Genomic DNA, 22,821 nt, shown 5'->3' on the forward strand with positions numbered 1-22,821 from the left:
AAAACATGTGGATGTGACACCTGGGGACACGGTTTAGGGGTGAACGTGGCACTGAGTTAATGGTTGGACTCGATGATCTTGGAGGACTTTTCCAACCTTAGCAATTCTGTGACCACAGGGAGCAGGACAGTGAGGATGGCTGCAGGATGCTCCAGCCCAGCAGCATTAGGGACAGGCACACCTGGGCTGGGAAGAGCAGGCAGGTGTCACCTGCATGGCCGGTCCATCCCTGGGGACCTCCCTGACGCCGCAGGGGGCCAGGATGCCATGCCCTCCTGGCATCCCTGGCTGAGGGATGGGCTCACGTCAGCGGGATGGTTTCACGTGCTCAAGGACAAGGCAGAGCTGCCCAACATCCTCCCCATTAAGTTGTTTGGTGATGGGCTGGTTTGTTTGCTGACCAAGATAAGTGTGGAGTGAGCTCAGCAGGGCGAGCACAGCCCTGCACGTGGGGCTCCAGCTGCTGTTGTGCAATCCCGTGTGAATGAAAACAAACTATCCCCTCCTCTCTGCTTCATCCCCGTCTGCACCATTTAGTAGAAATGCTGATGGGTCTATTTGGTATTTTTGTGTTTGTTTCCCGGTTTCTTTCTGGCCAAAGTCCGCGTTGCTGCAGACTGTTGGTTAAGCTTTTTCCTGGAAAGCTGTGCCTTTGGAAGAAGAGTGCCTGGAGACAGCTTGGGCTCTGTGCAGGTGCTTCAGAGGAGGCAGCAGTGGGATGCACTGACCAGGGCTGAAATAGGTCCATCTCCTAGGGCCAGCAGGAAAACTTCACCCTGGAAGGTGGAGGAAAACCTAGATGAGCAAAGAACCCTTGTATTTTTTGAAGATGGCAAACCTGGAGGGGAATGGTTTGGGTTTGTAAGGGACCTTTAAAGGTCAGTCCTCCTGCAGTGAGCAGGGAGTTGGATCTGGGAGAAACTCAGGTGCCACTGAGGGTATGCAGGGAGTGCTGGAAATGTTGGGGCTGTGACACAGCGCCAGGGTTGGGGTGGCTGCCACCTGCCTGCGCCGCGCCCTGCGCCGCAGCGTGGTGTTTGCTGAGCTGCTATGCCAGGATGGGGCAGCTGGGCCCTCCCTGCACCCTGTCTTCACAGGGAGGGACCTCCATCCAGGGAGCCACAGGGACACGAGAAGTCCCTCAGCAGCAGAGGTGAAGGTAAAAGGTTGTCTGCTGGGGTGTGAGGACCTTGCAGTGACCCAAAGCCAGGAGAGCAGAGCTGGGCTTTGCATGGTGGCTCTGTGGGCCCAGTAGATCTTTTCTTGAAAAATATCACCCTGGGTTTTTCACAGAATCATGGAATGGTTTCGGTTGGAAGAGAATTTAAAGATCATCTCGTTCCACCCCCTGCCATAGGCACACCTTCCACTAGCCCAGGGTGCTCCAAGCCCTGTCCAACCTGGCCTTGGACACTTCCAGGGATGGGGCAGCCATGGCTTTTCTGGGCAACCTGTGCCAGAGCCTCACTACACTTTGAGTAAACAATTTTTTCCTAATATCTAATGTAAATCTCACCTCTTTTGGTTTAAAATCGTTGCCCTTTGTCCCATCACTATTTGCTTGTGTAAAAATTCTCTCTCTTTTTTATACACCCCCTGTAAGTTCTGAGAGGCTGCAAGAAGGTCTCCCTGGAGCCTTTTCTTCTCCAGACTGAACACCCCCTGCTCTCTCAGCCTGTTGTTGGCAGCTGCTGCTCTTCCCAGCGCTCTGATCCTCTGGTCTTGTCCTCCTCCCATGGCAGGCATTGGTGGCCTGCAGCCCTGGTGACGTTCCTGTAGAGAGAAGAAGGTCTGGCTCATGTTGAGTCGTGTTGAGTCATGGCATTATCCATCCCTGTTGCCATCCCAGCTTCTCAAGGGAACTGTGAGTGATGTGAAGCATTTTAGGTGTCTTGTCAGCCGTGGGCAGGTGCTCCAGGTGGGTGGGCGTGATGTGGTCGTGGTTGTCTGGGCTTTGGGTTGGATGTTCCATCTGGGCCTCTCTGGTCAGACCCTCCTCCTGGAGCAGTTTCCTTTTTCCTTCGGCACAGCCCCTCCTAACACGAGACGTGCTGGATGCCCTGGTTGGATCAAAATAGAACAATGACTTCAAGGGTTTTCCTTTGAGAGTGTCTTGAGGGAGAACAAATGGGAAGGACTCGGATGGGCCATCAGCTCCCCTCCCATCCGGCCGTGCTGGGCTGGGCCCTGTGACAAGGTTGGGTGAAGGGTGAGGTGTGCCAGGAGGTTTGGTGTGAAGGGCATGAGAAGGGGCAGCACACAGGGACCTCTTGAATCCCACCACACCAGGGACCACTTGTAGGGAGGAGAAGTCAACAGAGCCCATGAGAAACTGCTGTTCCTCCCATCCTGCTGCCCCAGGAGCAGCTCCTGCCCTGGGCGTCTCTGCTTTATGCTGTCAGTGGACCTCCTGAAGTCCACTCTGTCTGGGCTGGAGGGCGGATACTCCAGCAAACACAGCCATTTTGGACTGGGCCTGATCTGGTGCCTGGAGCTGGGAAAGGGAAGCCTGGGAGAGGGATTCCTCTCCTGAGACCCAGAGACCAGCTGAGCCAAGTTGTGGGGAGCAGCAAGCCTCGAACTGGTGGCTCCTCATTAAACCCGTATGTGTGAGGGCACTGCAACGTTCAGGGATGTGTCCTGAAGGGCAGGTGCTCCTTCTGAAGAACTTGGGGTCTTCAGGGCAGGATATTCTGGTTTTGGTCCAGCTGAGCTCCTGTGGGCTCTGCCCCACTGCCCTCCCATCCTCCTCCTCCTCAGGGAAGTGTGGGCCAGCCTGTGTCACTCTGCACTGTCACCATCATTAGTGGCAGGACCTCACCAAGGGTTGTTCCCGTGGGCAGAGTGAGTTACAGGAGCACAAGGAGACACCAGCACAAGGAGACACCAGCCTGGTGTGGAGGGAGGGGGCAGGACCTGTGGGGCAGGACGCTGTGTTCTTTTCCCCAGGCAGTGACGTTTCCCCTGGATGAGCCAGGTGCTTTCCTCCTGCACCTGGCGAGACACAGCTCGCCAATGGGATCCTGCTGCTGGAGCAGGAGGCACACCAAGCTGGGAGAACTTCCCAGCAAGCAGGGCACGAGCCCAGCAGGGTTTGTAGCTCGTGCTGGAACTGTCACATCCCTGTGTGTTCATATCTCTGGGCGTTGTCAGTCATGTTTCTTTAACCTCAGGTGCCCTCCTGGCTCTGTTTGTTTGGTGAGGAGTGAAGGCTGGGAGGAAGGCTGGTGCCCTGCTGGTGCCCTGCTGATGGCTTTGGCTCAGCTCTGCTCAGCAGAAACGAGGATGTTTCTGCATCTCCTGTGTCCCTGATGGCTCCCAAATCCATGTCAAACCCAGCCTAGGAGCTGAGTGGTGAGGAAAGGAGTTACCGTTGGTAGTGCTGGATGAACTTGGTGTTTGCAGTTCTCCCACCTTTATTTCGGCAGAAGACAGGTCCTGGCAGTCCTGCTGGCAGTGGGACACCTGCAACGGGAATGGGAAGGTTAGTGTGCAAAGTGTGCAAAGCCAGGACCATGGGAGGGTCAAGCATGATAACTAGAAGCAGCTCCCTTCCTCTTTTCCAGGAGTCTTTCCAGCTGCTCCCCCAAGCTGGTGCCAGCCTGGCCATGTCCCAGGCTTTCCCTGGTGCCCAGGTTGGGACTGAGTGTCCTGCAGATGTTTGTCTGCCCCGGGAGAAACCCCAGGGCTGAACCTCCTGAGGTCTGTGAGGCCTTGGCTTGGGCTGCGCTGCAGCTCTGCATGAGACAGCACGTCATGGCCTCTGTCCCTGTGCTGGGCAGAACAGGGAGGGATGTGCCCCGGGCCTGTTCCCAGTACTGCACATCTCTTGGCACACAGGATAACCCTCCCCATGGGCTGGAGCCACAGCCAGGGCTCTGCCTCCTCCCAGCCCTGCGCAGGGACCGAGTGCCCTCGCCACGGTGGGTCCTGCTGGGCCGAGCCCCGGCGGCTGCCTGGGCACGGCTCGGGGCCGCCGGGGATCACGCTGGGCCTCGTGTCCAGGTGCCGCAGCCAGGGTGCTGCAATGTGCCTGTTCCTGCTCGGCAGGGAATGTTGCTCACCTGCCTGGGGAGGCACAGACGCTTGCCCGGCTTGGCACTGCCTGCCAAGCCTTAATCTCCATTGTTTGACAGCTGGCGCACTGCTGACGTCAATGCCATGGCTCAGGGGGCTTTTGGGGAGGAATGGGCAAGTCTCCGCACACGTGAGCTTGTGGGCTTAGCAGGAAAACATCCCGCTGAAACCACAGCAGGAGAGCGGGAGAAGAAGGAAGGACGAGCGGGTGCAGGCCGAGGGAAGACATCGCTCCTTCGGGGCAGAGCCTGGCCTCGAGAGTGCCACTGGCTCATGGCCTGGTCAGGGGAAATGCCACCTTATGTGTCCAGCTTGCTGGGAATCACTGCTGGATTCCCTTCCCCTGCCCATGCCAAGGGTCCGTACGTGCCCCGTAAGCATCTCGCCTGCCTTGCTGATCCCTCTCCTGATCCCATGGGACCGGCTCATTCCGCTGACAAGGGCAGCTGGCTGTTGTCTGTACAGCTGGGTGCCTGCTGCTCTGCTCTCATCCCTGTCTCAGAGCCTAGGGAAGAGGTGTGGTTCTGTCCCTCCCTTTATTATGTATCATTAAAGAAGCTGCTCATCCCTGTTCCGATTGCACCAGCTTCAGACATCACTGTCCTGCCTCGAGGGACCATTTCAGGATGCGCCCTGGAAGCTGTGCCCACGTCACTTTTGGCATCGGCCAACTTATGCTCACCTCTGCTGCCTTCCTCATGGAGAGCAACATTATGGGAACAATACCCTGTGTCTCCTGTGGACTGATCCCTCCTCCACGCACCCACAGGTGCCAAGGGTGACCCACGTGGGTCTTGCTGCTCTGGGCAAGCCTGAGCATCCATTGTTGCTCCTTGGAGGAGTAGTCCAGGCCCAGCCTCTCTGTGTCTGTCTTGCAAAGCCTTGCTTATCTTTGGAGCCTGGATGTTGCTCTCTGGGGAGCCTTGGCATGGAGATCACGGCTTCCAGGCTGAGCCTCCAGCACTTCTGCTTCCACTCATGACCTTAACAACGCATCCTGATGTCAATTGTTCTCTGAGCTGGAAATCCTGCCCACTCTGCCACAGGACTCATGCTCCCCAAGCAGTTTGAGGTTTTCAGTCAAGGCAGTCAACCCTTCCTGCAAGGGAAGTCACTCTCACCCTGTGGCACAGTGGCAGCAACCCCTGGCACGGCCTGTTCCACTCCCTGGGCTGGGCTGCTCTGCTTTAATGTCCTTAAATATTTTTCATAATATTTTTCAGAGAAAGAAAATAAAAGCAGCCACCCAGGGAATGACGAGACAAAAGAAGAGGAAGTCAGTAGTAGCTTCGAAGGGATTTTTTTTTCCTGGGTTAGAAAGCAACTTGTTGGAAACCGTGCTGAAGCTTAACCTGGGTCACACCTGGGAAGTGGAAAACCATGAAAGCCACCCCAAGTCCAGAGCTGAAAGCCAGGAGGGTCAAAAGATTCTGTAAATCTGCTGCTTCCACTTCTCAAATGTAAGTTGTTTTCCCTCACCCTGCACCCCTGCACAGTGTGAAGGAACGTAAGTAACCTTGGAGCAAATTACTCTATGTCTTGATTAACTTGCCTTTGGTTATGTTTGCACCACTGGCATGGGGCTGTGTTCCTTCCTGAGCACATAGTTTTGAGGCCTTGGAAACTGAAAGTTGGATAACATCCACCAGGCAAGAGTTTTAGCAAAGTGTTTGAGTTTTCAGATCTCTGGGGAAACATATTGACTATTTCTTGGTCCAGAGGAGGGGAAGTAACAGAAGTTGTGCCATGGTGAGTTTTTCTGGGGAAAGCTAGATTTCTTGATGTGATTAGTCAAACACTGTGATTCAGCCCTCCCCCAGCAAATGAGGCATCCAGAAGTATGCAGGGAATTTCTTTTCCTTGAAATTCTGCTCCAGAGGGTACATGTGGGCTGTGTAACTTAGATTTTCCTCTGTAGAGATAAAAATTGCTCTTGATCAACCAAAAAAACCTCCTCTGATTCACTTTTCTTAAACCAGCATCCTCTTGTGTATCACCTTGTCTTCTTGCCCAACCCCTGTCCATCATCACCCCAGGGGGCAGTGGCAAAACCCAGTGTTTTCTAGCCAATATTCCAACAATATTTTGTAGCAAATATTCCGGCTGAGGCTTCTCGTGTGCACGTTTCTGTAGCTGGGGGTGCAGGACATGCTCCAGCTGCCCAGCCCAGGCTTTGGAGACCCATGGCCAGTTCTGACCATCCAGAAGCAGTTTGAGTGTCTCAGAATAATTAACAAACTGGGGGGAAGTCACCAGAAACACTCCAGAATCTTCCCTAGAAGTCAACTGGGAAGACTTACGAGAAGTTCTGTGCACATCTTTACCAAGATGAGGCTGAACAGGAGATGTGGTTAGAAATATTAATAAAAGGTGTTGCTTTCTCTTCTACAGACCTGACCTCCTGCCCCAGTGACCCCAGTGTTGGCACAGGCTGTGATTTTATCTGTGACTTACAAAATCTGTGCTCACCTGAAGCATCAGGGAAGCTGATCCAGGGAACTGAGTAATCCTGGGGGCACAGGAGTGAGGGGTCACAATGGAGTCTTCTCTTGAATCCCTGAGCCCCCTTGTCCACTCAGAAGTGGGATCTGAGCTTCAGGTTTTCTTTCTGACTCATCTTTTCGATCCCCTGTGAACAGTGAGGGGGGTAAGCTGCTGCTGGTGCAGCCAGGTTTGCAGAGGCTGAGGGGATCCTGGACTGTTCCCTCTCCAAAACACTCCCAGCCTGGGTTTGGGCCGAGCCTACACCTCCCCCAGGAGGGCTGCCAGCCTTGGCTTGGTCATCACACAGGAGGGAGAGTCACTTAACCACTTCCACCACTGAACAGCAGCGTCTCCTCAGGATCTGCCTTTCTCTCCAAGTCACAGTGGCAGATGTCATCTCCCTGGTGGCCAAGGACTGGTAGTCCCAAACCCCTCTTTGAAGTGCTGGCTGCCCAAAAGCACTGACATGCCCCCGGCTCTGCTCACTGAGGAGCTCCCATTGCTTCCCTGGCCTCAGAAGCCATGGATTGTCTGGCCAAGAGTAGATTCCTTTGGGGTCCTTTCAATGAAAAACTGGATATTTTCCATGGAAGGCAGATTGTGAAAAGATGACATCTGAGAATCCACGGGTTTCAGCTCTTTGTGGGCAAAGCCTGTCCCAGGCCGGGTCCCTCTGCCGTGTTCTGCTTTCAAGTTCCAGCAGTTTTGCAACACACAATTTCCTTTTCCTCGTGCCCAGATAGGGCACAGGGACACAGAGGCAGGGCAGTGGGATGGCAGAGGAGGGAAGTAATATACATAAACACAGATTCTCTGGAAACCAGGCTTCTTAGTCCTTCTAATAACTAAAGCTTAGCTTGGTGCTTGCCTGTTTCTCCAAACCAGGGGCTGACAGTTCCCTGGCCTTTCACTTCTGAGAACAGCCTTTCAGGACACTGAAGTCAGCAGTCAGAATGTACTGATTAAGTCGAAGTTAATCCATTTGTGGCTTATTGTGTGGTTTTGAAGTTTTTTTTCTAGAAGAGAATGTGTTTTGGAGGAACTGACTTGCTCGAAAAAACTCTCCTCTTTACTTTCAAAAGCAGCAGCTTTCAGAGAAAAAACGGAAAGCTGGGGAGAAGCTGCTCCCCCTTGCTCTACCCACCTCCCTGTGGATTTCCTAAGCCCATGAAATGGATTGGGAAAGGCAGTTCCTTACCCTCAAAAATTGAAGGATCAGGTTGGTTGTGCAGATTCTTGGCCAGCCTGGTTTCTGTGAGCTGATGGTGCATGAAAAGCCACAGCAACAGACATGAAAACCTGCTTCTGGAAAAAGTACTTTCTTCCTGCCTTTTAACAGCCAACTGCAGGATGTTCCTTATGGAGCCCAAATATTTTCAACTGGCTAAATAATTATGTTTAATTAGTTTTTGTTAAGGTGGTGCCAATCCACCCTTCTCTTTGGAAACTTGCTTAGCTTCTGAAATGGCTCGAAAACAATGAAGTGGGGAAAATATCCTACTTGTACCTCACTCACTTCCATCTGTCATGGAAAAGAAAGGGACCACCAGCCTCCTGAACTTCCTGGAGAAAGGGATTACCAGCCTCCCTGGGGCTTGCAGTGACTTTCCAGCATTGTCAAGAGCCTGGAGTGAGTTTAAAATATTTTGTCTCCAGGATACATCTTCATTTTTGTTCTTAAAGCAAAAAAAAAAATCATGCCGGGATTGCTCCTAGTCCTCTGGTCCTTCAGGGTTGTCTTCTCTTGGGCTGGATTCCCATGGTGGCTGGTGGCTGTTGGGGTCACCACCAGTGGTTGAAGGCAAGCCCAGAGCAGCAGCAGTGGATCTGCATCTCCTCCCCTGCTGAGGTCATGCAGGACTTTCTTGTCACATCCCTGTGCTCCCTCCCAGCCCTGACCTGCTCAGGAAGAGGAGGGATGATGGGGAGGCACTTTTCCCATAGTCCAGCAAGGATAAGAGCCTGGAACTGGCGGGTTTGCTGCTCTGGCAGCCACAGGTGAGCTGAGCATCTCCAGCAAGGGGTGTGACTGCCCCATGTTCAATGCCCGACCCCAAATCTCTCCATCTCTACATCAGCAGCACACGCCCTCCTGCGTCCCCTGTGCACTCCAGGGCAGGATCAGGCTGGGCAGGATCCAGGATCATGTTCCTGGATGGGGATGCCACTGGCCGATGTGGGGAAGCAGGACCAGAAAGCACTGGAGCTCCACGGCATCTTCCCTGGCCATGGGAAACCTTTGGCTGTCCTGCTGGGAGACAGAGGGGTTTCCCCTCTCTCTCTGTGTTACATTGTCTGCACAGTCAGGCTGGCATGACCCCAGCTGTGGTGGTGGGTCCTCAGCCCTTGCTTGCTCTGCAACTGGGTCACTGGTTTCCATTTCATTCGATCATGGAATAGAATCATGGAATGGTTTGGGTTGGAAGGAACCCTAAAATCCTTCCCATTCCACCCCCGTGCTTTGGCCAAGGATACCTTTCACTATCACAGGTTGCTCAGAGCTCCATCTAACCTGGCCTTGAACACTTCCAGGGATGGAGCAGCCACAACCTCTGTAGAAAACCATCCCTGTGCTTGAATCTATGGTGTTTGATCCAAACTGAATGTGTGTTTGCACTGGTTTCCTCAAATTCTGCTTTTTATTGGTCTCATTTCTGCTATTTTCCATTGGGCTGGAGCACAACACATTCCCATTTAACTGAGGAATTATATCTGGGGACAAAACCTGTGCGGACCTGCACCTGCTTGGTGCACACTGGGTTTGGGTATTTCTCTGCTGCACTCCCTGAGTTTCATGCCACCTGCTGAATCCTTCCCAGAGAGAATCCTTCCCACGGGAGTTTACTGTGCACAGGTAATGGTGGGAGGAAACGAAACCCAAGATGAAGGTGCCTCCACACCTCCAACTGTTTTACCGACCTGGCAGAGCACAGCCACCTCTTCTCCTGGTCTCAATCCAAGCCCTATCAGCAACAGGAAAAGTTCCCCAGTCCAGGAGAAGCCGTACGAGCATTCCAGTCAGCCTTTCCAAAATATTTTTTGAGGAAGAGCACACACCCTCTGGTTGAGGCCATCGAGTGTCCTGTTTACCTTTCTTTTTGGATGCTGCAGGAGAAAGTGGGAGATGTCCCAGTATCAGGTGGCCCAAGAAGCAGGGAATTACCGACGAAGGCTTGAATAAGCCCCTGTCCTGGTACTTTGCTGAGCTGGGAAGGTGCCAGCAGCCCAGGTGAGGCTTCCTGGGGGATTGTGAAAGAGGGTAAGAAACATCTGAGACTTGGCACTGTGTGGTGGGGCTGGCTCTGCCGTAACAAGCTATGGCTCTTCTTTCCCTCTTTGCACCCTGTGTGTGTCAGGTTTGCTCTGGGCCATTATGTTCTGCTTCTGTGGTATCTAGTAAGTGGGAAGGGACCCAGTGCTGCTGAGGGAAATGTTGGCATGGAACCCACGAGAGATACCCTGAGCTCCTGGACAGGAGCAGGAGAGGGACTGGATTTCCCAGGCTACTGTTGTGCTAAGAAAGAGAAATTGTTGGTAAAAGGACCTCACTGTGTAAATCCTGAGCACGTGAAATCAAACCCCACGTCAGACTCCGGGTCTTAGATCGGCACTGTCCCTGTGTGATTCCCAGCAGCGCTTCCAACACCAAACTGACAGCCAAAGCACAGCATCCTATGTTCTCCTTCATCTGGATGGGGCCTGAGCAACATGGCCTAGTGAAAAGAGTCCCTTTCCAGAGCAAGGGTTTGGAATGAGATTATCTTTAAGGTCCCTTCCAACCCAAACCATTCTGGGATTCAATGATTCTATGATCTGCCTGCAGCAACCCCAGGCAGCTGCAGCTGCACCAAACTCCCCATACAGAACATCTTCAGAGTGTCCCAAAGGTGGCTGAAACACCCCACTCCCCAGTGTGACCCTAGCCCAGTTCTATTTTCCCAACAAGGCGAAATGTTCCTTCCCTGTGGGAGAGCCCTGGAGCACTCTGGGATGTGCCCACAGGCTCCTGGAGGAGAACCCCCCACATGGGTGCTGGTGGGAGAAGCAGAGCGCCCCTCTCATGCTGGTGCCCAGGAGGTGCCCTCCTCACAGTGAGTGACACAGCCCGCTGCTCTCCACCCCGGATTTGGGTGCTGAAGGTGAGGCTCCCATGGCTGGTCCCCCCAGGAGAGATGTTGGCTGTTGCTCAGCGCTCAGTGAGTGGCTCTGCCTCTTATCTCTGGCGATGGAGGGCTGCAGAACGAGGAGTCCCGGGCAGGATTCCAGCTGGGGATGCAAGCAGCAGGCTGTTTACAGAGCGGATCCTCCCGTTTCGGTGCTGCCGGGCTCTTGTGAAATGTCCTGGCTGACAGGAGGGGGGCTGGCCCCGGGGGTGCAGGCTGGAGGAGGCAGGGCAAACCTGGGGGCTGCCGGCCTGGGCAGCAAAGTCGTCTGCAAGAAGGGGAAGACAGCCCCGACCCCTGCCCTTTCAACTCCTCTGATGCTGGTGACCTGTGAGAAGCATGCCCAGTGTCCTGTATCAGTAGTTATTTTCCCAAAGATCCATCTCTGGGCCATGGCACACTACTGCTCCATGAAAACCCAGAAACTCTGTCTATCTGGATGGCACCAACTGCATCCAAGTGCCAGGGAACCTGCTGCCTGTACCCACCCCCAATGTTTATTCGATGGGTTGTGTCCACACTGGGCTGTAACCTTCCCCCTCTTCCTTCCAGCTCTGATTAATTGTTAAAGCCTCTCTAGTTTCTACTTATCCCCAGCTTTGCATTGCATCCTTGGTGTCTCTGAAGTGTTTTCCTGACTGATAGGAGAGGTTGGTGTGCCTGTCCTTGGGTCTTCCCCCACCTCTTGGAGGGGCAGCAGCATCCAAGCAGCTGCTGCCAGCGCCAGCAACCTCTGCAGGAGTAAATTTTCCTTAATTTAGGTGAGTTAGGAACCTGCTTCGGGATGCATGGATGGACCTAGCGAGATCTGTGCAGCTGTTTGTGGAAGGAGACAGGAACTGGCTTAGCTCTAATTCCTTGTGGCATCTTCCCATCCCACCGCTGCTGACGGGTTTGTGTCCAGACTGGGTTTGAAGCAGTGTCCTTCATCAGGAGAGCAAATCTCCTGATGGGATCAGGAAAGAAGATGGGTCTCCAGGTGCCTTTGGCTTTCTCTTGGCATCGGGGGTTGTCAAAGAGGGCAGGCAGTTTGGGTCCCTGGAAGACCCCAGATGCAAGGGCCTCTGGGGGTGGGAGGAGGTGCAGCCTGAGTCATGCGAGAGAGGAACTGTTACTGGGCTCCACCTATTCCAGATATGTTCCATCCTCTGCCTCGCTGGGTCTAGCAGGGGACAGGGATGAGTCAGGCATTGTCCAGATAGTCTCCAAGGGACAAACATCACACTATCATCTTTCCTTGGCTATCTCCTCAACAACTGCATCCTACATCTGGCCTGGCAGCTTCTCCTCCTGTTTTGTTTGCTTCCTCCTGGCCACGGAGCACCGGCGCTGGAAGGGGAAGTGCCGACGGTGCCTCTCAGTCTGCTCTACCTAAATTTAAACCACTATTTTTGTCTTTGCAGACTCATTGTGTTTTAAATTTGGAATAAGAGGTCACGTGAGGAAAGCTGTTGTCCGATGTTTGGTGCCGTGGTGATGAGGACTCGGGCCGGGACAGCCCCATCATCCACCCTGCCAGGGACGGGGGTTCGTTCCCGCCGCTGTTCCCTGAAGGAGCAGAGGGGAGGCAGGAGTGGGACGGGATGTCCCACTTCTCTTCCCAGTTGAGTGTTTCCAGTCAAGAGGCTCTTTCAGCAGCGTGTAGACACAGAGATAACACAGGCGGACGCGTTCCAGGAAGCGGTTCCCAGAAGTGGCTTGACTTTTCTCACTGGTGTGACGTGGGCTGATGGGGGACCTTGCAAAAGAAAGAAGAGCAAAGCCAGGGGTCAAACAACAGGAACAGGCATTGAGGAAATGGTCCCTCACTGAAATTAAGGGACTCGCGAGGATAACATGCGTTGGGTGTGAGCCAGAGCTTTTCCCTTCGTGGTGTTGAGGGGAGATCAGGGTGTGGGGTTCCTGGGGTCTCTTGGGTGTCATGGATACAGGAATCTGGGCTGAATGGGATGAGGACTTCAGTGGTTCCTCGCTGGAAGAAGGAACGGATGACTGGGCAGCCTCCACTGGCATCATCCCAAGGGCTGTTTGCAAAGAGCTCAACAACTGGCCCCAAAAAGGGCGTTGGTGTCCATGAAGCTTTCCCTCATCCTTGCTGTGGTCCATTGACCACTCCAGCCAGATGAAGGTAATCCTCCTCAACTCCAGCTCGTGGGGAGCTCTGAAGAAGGGAGGGAACTGCAGGAGAACTGTACAAATCCAAACACTGACCAACCCCCAAGTGCAGGTGTTGGCCTCTGCCATCCCACCCATACGGCAGCGGTGCCTGGTCCTCCCATCAGGTGAGTAGCTCAAGGGAGTTTCTTCTCTAAAGAACAGCATCTCCTGTCCCTCTCCTTTAGCTCAGGGTGCAGGGAAACTATTTAAAATGCCACTTGCAAGGGAAAACAGGCAGCTTGCTCCCTGAGCTGTCAGCTCGCTCTTGAAATGATTGATTTGGGCTGATCTCCAGTGGACCACCACTGACCACATCCTTTTTGTGCTGGAGTTCAGCTCTCCTTACAGCTCCTCAAGCTCTGTATTGGGATGTCAAAGAGAGCTGGAGTGGGGTCTTCATGCATCCAGCCAATATGGATCCAGTTAGTGGGATCTCATCCATGCCCGTTGCTCTGGGATCCAAACCCGAGGACAGGTCCTCCACCTAGCTTTCAGCTGTCAGACACAAACAAGGAACACAATGTTCCTGACTCAAAACAATGAATTCCCAAGGTAAGAAGAGTCAACCCTATCAGGAAGAAGACGGTTGGTCAAAGGAGTTCTTTCAGGTGGGAGTGCTCCATCGTGGCTGTCAGAACAATTTACTTGACTCCCCTGTAAAAATAAATATTTGCCTCCTTTTCCAGGGCGAGGTTAAGCAGCCATGGCAGAGGCACACCTGGCTGAGGGGTCAGTCAGTCACTCCTCTGGTGGATGGCTCCGAAACCAGCACTGCTGGAGCATGAAGACACATTGTGAGTGTCATCAGAGCTGGCAGCTGCTCCCCAGACCTGTTCAGTGCCTGCTGCTCTGCTCCCTTGTTTGTGTGTCAGCCCGTGGCCCTCGAGCAGCCGTGGACAGGCAGGTTTCTCTGCTGCCGTTGTGTCTAAGGTGGCCTGGTTTTGCTGACACCCCTGAGGACTGGGCTGGGCTTGGCCCAAGGATGTGGTGGTGAGTCACCTCTGCCAGCCCTGCTCCAGCGGAGGTGGGGGAACACAAGGAATGAGGTGGTCTGGGAGCAGAAGCACCGTCTCCATCAGGGTGTTCTCGAAGGATCATGGAATCACAGAATGGTTGGGGTTGGAAGGGCTCTTAAAGCCCATCCAGTGCCACCCCCTGCCATGGGCAGGGACACCTTTCACTAGCCCAGGTTGCTCCAAGCCCTGTCCAACCTGGCCTTGGACACTTCCAGGGATCCAGGGGCAGCCACAGCTTCTCTGGACAATGTCTTCCAGGGCCTCACCGCCCTCACAGCCAAGAATTTCTTCCCAATATCCCATTTTACCCTGCTCTCCATCAGTTTGAAGCCATTCCCCCTTGTCCTATCTCCTAAAGAGGAAGAGGAATGAAAGGATCCTCTTTCCAACATGTTTGTGAAAGTTTTTTTTCCCTTCTATGTTAAAAAGAAAAAAAAAAAGAGGAAGGGAAAAGAGCACATTTTGTTTCAAACCCAAAACTTTTCACATGCATTTAGAACGGGGGAGGAAAAAAAAAAGTTTCAGAGTCCTCAGCCCATTTTTGAAAGGAAACAACAGCAGATTACTTTGACCTGAAATGATTATTTAGGAATGTGAGCTAATCCCATAGTGCTCAAAAAGCCATGATCTAAAGGAAATGTTTTGAAATTGTGAAAAGGTAACATTGCAGCCAACCTGAGATTGCAACTTTCCTCTCTTAATGAAGCTTTTCAAGAACAGGGGTTTTGTTCAGATTGGAGGTGGGAGTGGCTTGAGGTTTTTTTGAGCTGTCCGGATATGAGAAATCTGAGACTACAACAGAGCAGGGCTCAGATTTCTCAATTATTATCTTTTACTGTTCTCCTTTCACTTCTTTACAGAAAACTGACAAGGTTTTTGACTTCTCTGCTCTCCCATGCTCCTCTGGTCCCCTGGACACAGGTCCACAGCCTGTAGGGAGATGCAAAGAGTCCTCCTCCTCCTGTCAGGTAGAAACCAAGAGCTTTAAAGATTATCCCCTGCTGTTTGCCTATTTTACAATTCCAGAGGTCTTGTCACGTCTTAGTACCTTTATTTTCCTAATTTGTTTGCTTTCCCCCGAGCTCTTGTGACTCCTCAGTCCAAAACGGATCCCACTGGCTGCCTTGCCCCTCCATTTTCCCCATTAAAACAGGGGGTTTCGTGAGATGTGCCCACGCTGACTCCTTGGATGGCTCTCCATCCCCCTGGATGCGGTGGTTGGATGGCTCTCCATCGCTCTTGCATGTGGCTCCATGGATCCCTCCTGCTGAGGCGGGAAGGGCCAGAGCAGAATGGAAACTGTGATGGGATGGTTCCCATGTGCATCAGCAGAAACAAAATGTCATTTCCATTGGAAAATGTTTCAAGGTGTTTCAGCCTTTCAACATGAAACAAAGTCTCTCCTTGCAAAGTGTCAGTTCCAGCCATTGTTCCAGTTGGACCTGCCTGTTCCAAGGAAAACAATTCCCACTTGCAATGGCTAATGCCGATAGCAGCTCGAAATCAGCCCTTCCCTGCCGCACATTCAGGGTTTGGAGAGGCTCTTGTGATCCAAAACCTTCTTGTTGTTTTGATTCCAGCTTCTCCAAACAGAAAGTTTCCAGGACTTTTTGTACAACGGATAGACTTCACAGCTCTCCATCCTGCCCTGGGTGACGCCCGCGTCCTCCGCTGGGAATGAAGCCTGGGATGGCGCCAGAGCTGCCAGTAGCAAGATATGGCCAAGCCTTCACCTTAATTTTGGGCTTCCAGCTGCTAAACGTAAGTGCTGGATGGAACTCCATGGGAAGAGACACCTCCAAAGGTGCTTTGTGTGGGGATGTAAGGAGCACGTGGCAGCGGCCCCTCCTGGGAAGCCTCTGCGGAGGAGGAGGAGGAATGAGGAGATCCAAGTGCTTTGGGCATGCAGAAATGGGGCTGTCAAACCCAATTTCCAGTGGAGCTCTACAAAACACACGCGTCAGCAGGGCTTGGTGGCTGCCAAATCTCGGTGTCTTACTCAGAGCCGCCTCTGCCTCGCAACCAGCCCAGGGAGAGCAGGTTTTATGGACTTGTTTTGGGTTTGCTGCTGATTGAAATTCAGGCTGGTTTATGGAGCGGGTCGACCCTTCTGTGGTGATGGCCAAAGCCCTCTCACAACAGCATGGGAATCCAGATGATTTCAAACCAAACAAGGAGTTTCTGTGAAGCTCCCGAGTAGCTGAAAAAGAAAACAGGAAAAAAAAATCAGATAATTATGCAACTTTGTTGGCACTCCTGTTGCCATCCTCGTTAAAGTCAATATACAGTATAATAAAAATATTTTGTTGCCTATTAGTGGAGACTGAAGCATTTTCCTTGCAAACACATAACTCTCATTCCATATTTAACAATGCCCAGAGCTGCAGGACTTGCAGGAGTATGAGCATGATCTGCAGCCAGACATATTGGGAATGAGATATGATGAATTCACTCTCGTTTATCCTCTTTTTATTGAATTTAACTTTTTTTCCAAGGGGAAGCAGACAAACATCCAAAGTCTGTGGTTTAACTGTCCTTAGCATGGCTTCAGGAGGGATCAGATCAGAGCTGTGATCGCTGCACAGCGCTTGGACCAGCTCCTGTCATGTAATGGGGTAAGAATCATGAAAGCTTTTGGGGATTTAATGTTTTTCAGTTTAATTTCCATTCAGTGTTGGCTGCCAGAGCACTCTGAGGTCTTTTAGAGGTGGCAGAAGAGCTTAAGAAAATAATTACCAAGTTCAAAGGTCACAGAAGCTGTGGCTGCCCCTGGATCCCTGGAAGTGTCCAAGGCCAGGTTGGACGGGGCTTGGAGCAACCTGGGCTAGTGGAAGGTGTCCCTGCCCATGGCAGGGGGTGGAATAAGATGATCTTTAAGATCCCTTCCAACCCAAACCATTCCATGGTTCCATGATAACAAGCATCAGCTCTTGGGGAAGGTGAAGATTTCCACTGGGGTATGATCATGGGCACGTGGGTCTGCCCAGCTCTAAATCCACACAGACCCTCCCAGCCCTCTGCCCCTTCCTGGGCTGTCTATGGGGACTCTGTGGTCATGTCCATCCCTCTGTCTGTCAGAGAGCAGAGACTCATCACCCAGAGTGTGTCACAGCTCACAGGTCACCTGCCAGACCTTCCCAACAGAAGGAGGAGGCTGAAACCTGAGCTCTCCACTGGCTCTTTCCCTGGGGAGGCCAGTGCAGCTGGATCACACCCAACTGGGAGCAGCTGCTGAGGCAGGTGAGGATGAGATGTCACCACCTTCTTCCCTGGGCTGGGATGTGCCACCAGCCACCAGACAGGGTGTGGGGTGTCCTTCTGGATAGGACCTTCCTTGAGCTGCTCGAGGTCTGATCCAGTCCCACCTCTCCCCCTCGCAGCTCTACAGCTCTGCTCCCAGGGATTTGGGACACACCTATGAGCAGCAGCAGGTTTTGGTGCTGCTGGATGCAGCTTTCTGGGTGTGAAATAACAGATTTACCCTGAAATCCACTCCAAGGCACAGGAGAGCCTGGAAAAGTCTGTCTCTCCGGAGTGCGTAGGTCCATGGAGATAGGGAGGTTAGGGAATTTTACATAAATATTTGACTCTACCTTTCCAGGCAGCAGAAACCTTGCTTAGGGGCACTGTTTCTGAAATATTTTCTGACTGTAAAGTTTATTGGCAGTGGGCAGAGATAATCTAGATTGTCTCATAGTGATCACTTGAAGCAATTTCAAGGAAATGCAATCCTGCTTTGAATGGCTCTGTCAGATCCTTGTCTGCCTCCTTTAATTGCTTTTCCTACAGGATACTGATGCTTTAGATTGCAAATCCTTCGAGGCAAAGACTGCCTCTTTGTTCTGGTGTGCAGAACACATCCTGTAGGGAAGGCAGGGGCTCTGGCCCGGCTACAAACCTCTGGTTGTTTTAAATACTGAGGGTGCCAGGAGGGCCATGGGGTCCTGGCTGGCACAGCCCTGCTGGGGGCTGACCCTTGATCTCACAGTACCCAGGGATTCACGTCATCTCCTGCCCTCCCAGTTGCTCTTGTTTGTGGCGTGGCAGTGTTTATTGTGCATGCAAATGCCATGCAAATGACTGTATGGGGAGGGTGTGGAATGAATAATCTTCATTCCAATCTCTCACCTCCTTGTTTAACCAACCATCAGTTTCTTCTCTGGAATGTGCTGAGCTAAAGGCCTCAAACGTGACACCTTGGGGTTGGCATCTCCAAGAGTTGTTGGGGAGAAAGGAGAGGTGGGGAAGGACAGAGGGGATGGAGAGTTGGTTCTCCCATGAAACTAATCCATGCACCAGGTCACCTCCAGTTTGATTGAAGAGCCTTTGGTGTGCTATGGCAGGGATTTAACTGATGGTGAAACTCAAGTGTTCTAAAAAAAACCAAAATTTATTTGAAACAGAAAAGGCAGAGGAAAAAAAAATAGCTGTTTAAGAGATATGAAGCACCATCACAGCTCATTTAAAAGCATTTCTTCCACTCCCCTGTTCACTTACAGTGCTCTTAGAAGTGGAGGAGCTTCTGCTTTCCTCTCTGCTCTTCTTAAACACTCACCCTGCCAAAATCCCAGCCTCCCAGTTCCCAGGCTCTGCAGCCACCCTGCAAAGCCTGCCTTCCCATTTATTCCTCCAGAATGCACCTTGCTCCTGCCACTGCCCTGCAAGAGGTTTGATTGCCAGTTTGGATGTGGGATGGAATTGCTTGATGTATTTATTAGTCACCCTCTCCTCTGCTCCAGGCCAGCACAGCTGGCCATGGCAGAGATGGTTTAATGCTGACACCCACCTCTGCCAGCACCTCCAGGATGAGCTCCTGCTCTCCCAGCCCACCTTGGCCTCACTCCTAGACTCTGGCTTTGCTGCAGGGCTGGTGGTGCCTCGGATGGAGGACAGGCAGTGTCACCTCCCACTCTGGGGCTCATCTGTTGTTTGTCCCTAAAGAAAATCCCCTATGGACCTTTCCACCCCTGTGGTGCTGGTGAACCACGTTCCCCTCACTCTCCATCCCCAGGAGCAGGTCAGGCTCTGAGCCAGCCAAGCCTGTTCTTCAGGTACAGCTTTGTACTTCCCTCTGAGCAGTATTTCTGCTCCAAATCAAACACATTTTGCTGGCAAATTAAACCCAGCCTGTCACGCTCTGTAATTCCCAATCACAGGCTCTGGCAGGAACTGCTGATGCCCCTCCTGTCCTTGCTCCCCGCTGTGCCACCCCACCAGCCCTGGAGAATAAGGGGGGTTCCAGGGGTGGGTTTTACATGCTGGTCTGCACCCCCAGGGACTGGCTCTGGTAACGTGGCTCTGGTGTTTTTAATCTACATTCCCTGAGCAACGTTTGTACTTGCAAATCCAAAACCTTCCAGGAGCCCAGGGGCTTCGTGTTTGCTTCTGCAGAGGCTTGTGCTGTCCTGGTTCTGGTGTGCAGCAAGGAAACGGGGGGTCACATGGCTCCTGGAAGCTTGGTTTTGAGCTGTGTGAGGTTCCTGAGTAAATAGAAGAATCACCTTTTTCTCTCTGCCTGATCCTGCTTGTGAGAGCAGCACCCACAAAGCAGGAGACCCAGCTCATGATGGGCGATAGCCTCCAGAGCTGCTGGTTTTATGAGCTCTGATCCTGCTCTTGTTCCTTCCTCTCTTGCAGAGCCTCCCTGGGTCTTCCCACATGATGTGTCTGTCCACCCTCACATCTCCTCCCGTGGTCGTAGGATCTTCTTCGCTGCTGTGTCTGAATGCATAAATTGCTTGGATCACACATCACACCCTCCTTCTGCTGAGCCAGGGGCTCCTGAGGTCCAGTCCCTCTCCAGCTTCTAGTTTTATCCAAGGCCAGAGGATTTCCCAGGTGGGAGATGCATACAGGCTTCTCTGCTATTGCTGGATCACACAAAGCCTCCAAAGAGTTTGGAAGGCAGCTGAGAATCCACACCTTTGGATTTGGGGAAATAACTTCTGACCTAGCAGGAACCAGGTTCCTCCAGCTGTTTGACCACACAGTTCACATTTTTCCAGCTCCAAGATAGGAAAATTAATTCCTTGTTCCAGTGTTCCCTAGGGTCTGGCTGTCTGGCTCCACACCATGGATGATGCTTCAAGCAGGTCTGTGTGAAGTGAAATATTGAAGCAGCAGCTCAATGTCAGCCTTCAGACACTGACAGGGAGGCTGCTGGGAAAGAAGCACTTTGGATGGGGCTTGGAGCAACCTGGGATAGTAGAAGGTCCCTGCCCATGGCAGGGGGTGGAACAAGATGAGCTTTAAGGTCTCTTCCATCCCAAACCATTCCATGATTTCTATGATTTTAAAGCCCAGTGGGCAACTAGTCATTGATATGGGATATGATATTGATATTGATATGGTCAGGGATATCGTGGAGAAAAACTGAGGTGTTTCTGTCTCTGCCAGATTGAATCCAGGTGGTAAAGCAGAGTGAGTCTCAACCCAGGAAAGCATCACTGCTTGGTAGAAAGAAGTGAGGACAATGATGCGGTGGAAGAATCCTCTCTTTCCTCACTGTCATGTTGAAAGAGTTTGACCCAATCTCCTCCCCAGCAGAAGGGAAGTGGCTTTAGAGAGTTCTGATGTTCTGTGAACAAGGCGAGCATCCCAAAGTTGAATCAGGCACAGCTGCACCAGTGAAAGCCCACTGAAAACATGCCTGGTGGGCAGGTTCAACTGGTGGCTTGTTTTGGGTGAGGGAAAAGGCTGGGTTAGAGGATGAGCTGGTGGGGTACGTGGAGAGCTTGGCTGAAGTAGCTGTTCCCACTCAGCAGCACAAGGTGTTCTCCTTCCAGCCAATGCCTTGGCCAGGGCAGTGTGGCCACTGTAGGAGGAACTCATTTCAACTCATTTCAAAGGCTGAGGCAGAAGCACAGCCCCAGGAGCCCTGTAGAATGAACCAAACCCTGCTGATGTGGGATCTTCCCTGCCAGTCACTCAACGTGAACCGTATTGCCCTGACAGAGCATGATGAGAAGAGTCTGAAATCCAGCTCTCCTCCCCTTGTCAGCACCACTGTAAATCACTTTCCTCCTGTGCACTCCTCTGCAGGATGAGCAGTTCCTTGCCAAGGCTGTAACCCTGTGGGAAGGAAAATGCAGCAGAGAATCCTCAAAAAGAGGCAAGAGTCCCCCATTTTCTCACCTGCAGCTCATTTTGTTGCACAGTCTGAAGCCTACAATTTAGAAGGAATGTCAGTGTAAGAAAGCTGGAGACGAACTTGTGTCCAAGGGCTGGAGTTTCTCTTCCAGTGGGATAAAACCTGGGGGGATGTTAGTAGTGCTCTCTGATGGTCAGAGATGACTGGACTTTTAAATTCAGATTTGTCAGCTTTTATTGTGTTACTTACTACAGCTATTTGAGCTGCCAAGACTTGGGCAGTGCTCCCTGCTTGGGAATGACTTCTCCTCTTTCCAGTCGTGCCAGTGGCCCTCCAGTGTGGTTCATGGACCCGCAGACTGGACGCTGTTGTTCTGCTCCTTGTTCTAACTGAACTCATCAAATACAATCCTGTTCCTTGTACCTTAAAAATCAGTGCCCAAGGAATTCTTAGAGCACAAGTCTGATGAGAAGCAACTGGGGGGGCTCAGCCTGGAGAAAAGGAGGCTCAGGGGGGATCTTCTTGCTCTCTGCAACCCTCTGACAGGAGGGGGGAGTTGGGGGGGGTCAGGCTCTGCTCCCAGGGAACAAGGGACAGGAGGAGAGGGGGACAGCCTCAGGCTGTGGCAGGAGAGGTTTAGATGGGATATTTGGGAAAATGTCTTCACTGAAAGGGTGGTCAGGCATTGGAACATCTGCAGCACGGAGGTGTTTGTTATAACAAAGTGAGCATCATGGGACTGCTGCAGAATAAACTGAGCACAGGAACGGCAGTGAGCGGGTCAGGCACTGCCCAAAAAATTAGGTCAGTGGAACGCTGGGCTCATGGGGAGGGTGGGAGAGGAGTAGAGATGTTGGTTTGCTTGAGCTTTTCTTTGGTGAGGCTGAAAGTCTCCATCTCTTGACATAGAATGGTGCACAAAAGACCTTGGCTAACTTTGATAGGGGAAGAGGATCTCTTCACATCACGTCCTCACCCCAGATGTGGCAAATTTGGGGATTGGAGTGGAAAAGGAGAGATGAAAAACCAGGATGCTTCTATTGCCACCCCAGGGCTGATGACACCCACCTGTCCAAGGACAGGCTTAGGAAATTGGGAAGCTGACAGACAAAAATAGCTCTTTTTATCTTAGCAGTGCTGATTTTCCCACTGCCCTGGGCCTGGTCAGACCCCGGGGGTCCTGTCTTGGGAGGGTTTGGGCAAGGTGGGAGGATGGTGGTGCCCGGGGAGCCTCTCCATGGGTACAAGGCACCCTCTCCATGGGTACAAGGCACCCTCTCGTGGTGAGCGCCCACAGAGGAGCCCGGGCGGGACTGGGGTCGGGGGGTGCCCACTGAGAGGGGCTCAACCCCTCGGCATCATACACAGGGACCCGCCAGCCTTCCCGTGGGGAAAAACCATTCAGGGGGCTGGGATGGATTTCTCCAGGCTCAGGACACACCCAGGTGGGCTCCGAGGCTTCCCACGGGGTCCCCCTGCTCTCCCCACCTGCTTTATGGAGGGGAAGGCGATAATTTTGACTAAACACTGGCAGCTGCCTCCCTTCGGGCAGAATCAACTTGCCCTTCAGCCTCTGACGCGTTTCCCCCCTGAGAGGAGCCTGCAAAATAAATCAGTACTTTGCTTAAACAAAGCTCCGGAGAGGTGTTGGTAAAAGAAAAAAAAAAAAAGGTGCTCAAGAGCTTCACAAATGCAGCTTTTTTTCATGAAAGAAAAAAACAGGAGAAGTTTCTTTTTTCCACCACAACCCCTTAACCCAGGGAGGGATTTCTCCGTCCGGCCACCCAATTTCCTCCTCCCACCACCTGGGCGCCAAATCTCAGTTGCTGAAAGG

Source organism: Lepidothrix coronata, unplaced genomic scaffold (assembly GCF_001604755.1).
Source record: "Lepidothrix coronata isolate B3197 unplaced genomic scaffold, Lepidothrix_coronata-1.0 Scaffold374, whole genome shotgun sequence".
In the NCBI taxonomy this organism is placed as follows: Eukaryota; Metazoa; Chordata; class Aves; order Passeriformes; family Pipridae; genus Lepidothrix; species Lepidothrix coronata.